This window comes from Lactuca sativa, chromosome 4 (assembly GCF_002870075.4).
Source record: "Lactuca sativa cultivar Salinas chromosome 4, Lsat_Salinas_v11, whole genome shotgun sequence".
In the NCBI taxonomy this organism is placed as follows: Eukaryota; Viridiplantae; Streptophyta; class Magnoliopsida; order Asterales; family Asteraceae; genus Lactuca; species Lactuca sativa.
In genome coordinates this window covers 383,615,175-383,619,316 of record NC_056626.2, presented here as the reverse complement: position 1 = coordinate 383,619,316, position 4,142 = coordinate 383,615,175, and the positions used below count along the sequence as shown (strand labels likewise).

The 4,142-nt window shown below is 32.7% G+C and overlaps 1 long non-coding RNA gene across 3 annotated transcripts; it reads left to right on the top strand.

Moving 5' to 3' along the window:
• Positions 1 to 1,027: 1,027 nt before the first annotated feature.
• LOC111876035 (uncharacterized) lies at positions 1,028 to 3,774 on the top strand. 3 transcript variants are annotated; one of them, XR_008231991.1, is made up of 7 exons: positions 1,028 to 1,685; positions 1,837 to 1,919; positions 2,051 to 2,347; positions 2,482 to 2,628; positions 2,981 to 3,117; positions 3,203 to 3,454; positions 3,519 to 3,774. It is a non-coding gene; the product is annotated as an uncharacterized LOC111876035 (long non-coding RNA). The 3 variants fall into 3 exon arrangements; XR_008231989.1 differs by having other exon boundaries at positions 1,053 to 1,685; positions 1,844 to 1,919; XR_008231990.1 differs by having other exon boundaries at positions 1,053 to 1,685; positions 1,844 to 1,919; positions 2,479 to 2,628.
• The last annotated feature ends 368 nt before the right edge of the window (positions 3,775 to 4,142 follow it).

Sequence of the window (4,142 nt, the reverse complement as noted above, 5' to 3'; positions counted from 1 at the left end):
GACGTATTATGGTGTGTTCGGGTACCTAAGCTTATATACCCTTAAGGGTATATTCACTTTTCCCATATATATATATATATATATATATATATATATATATATATATATATATATATATATATATATATATATATATATATATATATATGGGTAAAGTGAATATACCTAACAACCTTATATAAGCTTAGGTACCTAACTCCATAATACTACATCGGTTTGTATCATATTTACATTGTAATTGTCTAAGGTTCTTAAATTTCAACCCCATAACTTGATTACTTCCAAAATCATTGGACTTTCACCAATATCTTTCTTTTACATCACGTCTTTCTCTCGAATACCACCTGATGGGCTTCATATCCTACCGCTACAAATGAAAGGATGTAGGAGAAATATAATGATGAATTTCCAAATTTTTTTGAAGTAAATCAAGTTTAGGTATGAAGTTTAAGAACTTTGGATGATTGCAATGAAAATTTAATGCAAAATAACGTAGTTTGATGAGATTAGATACCTAAGCTTATATAAGGTTGTTAGGTATATTCACTTACCCTATATATATATATATATATATATATATATATATATATATATATATATATATATATATATATATATATATATTCAATGACTTTTAAGCTATCTCATAATATTCAGAAAACCAAGGTACTAATTTTATGTGTTTAGTTGCAATTAAAAAAAAAATTAGTTATTAAAAGGAGTATCACATGGTCGGGCACTTTTATGGGAGTTGATCTTTCCAAAGAATAATTTAATATTTTAAAGAATAATTAATGTATAGACTATTTTATTCCTCAATCTAATTAATATATATATATATATTAAGATTGTGAAAAATTTCAACAGTAAACTGTTGAAATTTGTCCAAGTTTGGTCCCTTAATCTATTATGTCGCCCGTGTGTTTCATTTTCAGGGGGTCATTTGTAAATATTTCATAGTGTTGTCAACGTGGCTTATGGTTGTTTGTTTGTTGCTTTTGTAGAACGGACGTGTCAATTTATCGATGTTTCTCTTTCTTTGCTCATCTTATTTCATCTCCCTATGTGTTTCTTTCTGCCGAAAGATCTCTTTGATCGTCGTTCCTCTTTCTCTCTGTAAGGTAAGATTTGTACTGCCTTCTTATTATTTTTCATGTTTTGTGCTTCGATTGCTGTCTTTACTTCTGTTGTGTTGTCGTGTATATATATCATGTCCGCTTCCTCCAAGAGGAAGCCGTGACGCCGGTGCGGCGTCGTTTTCTGCCGTTCAGATTGGTCGTCGTCGGAAGTGCCGGCCTTTCCATGGGCTTTCGGTTCCTTTCTGACTTTTCCGTTGATGATTTGAAGCAAACATATCTTTCCACAAAAAGATAGCCCTAACGAAAACCTCCCACCTCCGACGACGTATCAAATGTTTCCCACCGTCGCACCGGACACACCATCGCGTTGCCCGAGTCTTATATTATTGTTGTCGTTTCTCTCCGCCACTGCTTCGCTCTAATTGCTCATCGACTCCGCTGCTCTCTCTCCCAAAAATGACACCCTAAATGACTGATGGGTTGCCGACGGTGAGGCGCTGCAAGGTAGGTCGGTTGAAGGAGTCCAGAGCATCTATTGATTCCGATTTGGGGGTGTTTGGGAGATGGCTACCAATGTCCGTTCAAGGAGACGAACTATTGATTTAGGTACAATCTACTTGGTGTTCTATGTATTCAGCTGTTTTAGTATACGACTTCGACTTTCTTCCCCACACCTATTTCGAATTTCAAATTGATTTGTCTGTTATAACAATAAGGCTGCAATAATCAAGGCAGATGCTCATATAACTAACAAAAGTTTGCAGTTTCGTCGATTAGCAATGGAGGTTAGACAGTTGGATTCATCAAGGAAAATCACTATTCTGAACAATGCTTCAAGTGGTATGCATTAAAGATATATATATATATATATATATATATATATATATATATATATATATATATATATATATATATATATGTTTCTTTTGTTAACAAAACTCAAAACTCAATTTGAGTTTCTTCAATTGCAGAATTAATGCAGGTAATGTCACGTCTTTGGTGGTTCCAATTGCTACTCTGGGAGCCGTGAGTTATGGATACATGTGGTCGAAGGCCTGAATTCGAATCTCTAATATTCCAATTGATTGAAAACATTCTCTGTCTCAGTATTTCTTCCTTTGTGTAAGAAGTTTGATCTGTTCATCTTTTTGTCTCTCAATTTTATATGTTAGGGGTTTTCTTTCTCATACCTCATTTATGTGACAAAGCAAAATATGTAAAATATTGTCTGAAACTTGACAAAACATCTGGTCTCAGATGCCCTTGATGTAAGTTACTCATATCCTATCATATAGATATTAATTTGTTCGTTGAATCTTTGATATAATTAATGTTCATCCATCCGAGGTTCCTCTTCATCTGCTTGCTTAACCTGACCTTTTCTATTCACAATTTCAAGCAGTTACAGTTATTTAGAGAATGGGAATCAGTCCATACTATAAATTCTCCATCAAACTTAAAGAGATGTTTTTTTTCTTGGAATTGTCAACATTCTCATAGTTCTTAAAGGTCCATGCTTATTGAATTCATCTGATTCAGCCCAACTCAGGTGCTCTATCTATATCTATGTTTTCTCTAAGTTTTTGTTTCTCCTTTTTGCCCTGAAAATCGTACGAAGTTTCAATGTAATATCAATATATCAGCACTTGAAACATCTTCTGGTGATTTTTTGGTAAACATTTTGAAAAAGATTAAACTTACCAATTCTTCAAATTCCTCTTTTTACTTTAATTGCGTTTCAAGATTGGGTGATTAATACACCTAAAATTAATTTTATGATTATATACTAATCTGTAAGTGGCAGTTTAGCTTTACCTTATTTTATCCTACTTCCTAATTCTTTAAATTCCTCCAATTCTCATTTGTATGGCAACTTGATTATGTAACGGTTCCGTTATCAGGTGGGGAGGCAAATTATGCCACAATGTCTGCTTCAACAATCAACATAGGTTGAACCAAATAGGATGTGTACTGTGATATTTGTAATTTCATGATTATCCCTAAAAATTAAATTTATGAAGGGAAAATCATATCACAGGTTGGTTTATATTTATTAATAAAGTTTCAAACTTTTCACTATCATATTTATATTTCTGACTTTTTTTATTATATAAAATTGGTAGGTGGAGTTTGGGGTGTGAAGAACTGCCACCACTACAGTTCATTGCAACCACCTGTGTGGTTGTTAAACTTAACTATCAGAACTAATTATTACAACATATTATCCAATTCTTGATTATCCATGTTGGATAACATTTCAGTATTGCTAAAAGTATTCAACAAAGCAGCTATTTCATCATATCTTTTTCCATGTGCAAATGTGACCACACTCTTTCAGCCACTAATGTATATAAGTTGGCCATTTTGACATTTAGGTAACTACTCTCTCTCTCTCTCTCTCTCTCTCTCTCTCTCTCTCTCATATTTCTTCCATTTTAGGGAGGTTTTTTGAGGTACTAATAGGGGCCAGATCAGAGCCTTCACAACAGCTTTTTAGCTAGGTTGTAGTTCTATACACATTGGAACCAATTTTCCAAGTTATATTTATTGTGGATATAAACACAATATGGGAGAAGGTTATGTCTAGGTTAAGAGCTCAAATGTTGGGCAACGTTTTGATTCACAATGTAATATCATTTGCTTATATTTTCACTGTTGAAGCATTTTTTCCATATCTAACACTTTTTTTATTGTATTGTTGTTGTTTTTATTATAATGTGCTGAGCTTTATGTGGAAGAACCCGTAAAACTTTATATGTTATGGAGCAAATGAAAGGCCATTTTTGTAAATACCAACTAATACATGGGTCATGTATGTGTTTTTCATATCAATATTTAACAATCGTTTGGTTGTAGATATAGGCGTTCTAATAGGGAAAGGTGAACTGAATGAGAATATTTTCAGAATTAGTCCCCCTCTGCTTGACTAAGATGCAGCTATCACATTTTTTTGTTACTTTACTCCATTTAGAACATTAAATAATAAACAATATATTTTCTTGATATTGCAACCTAAGGATTTTAAGTAACATAACTTATTTTTATTTAGTCATTGTAGATTTT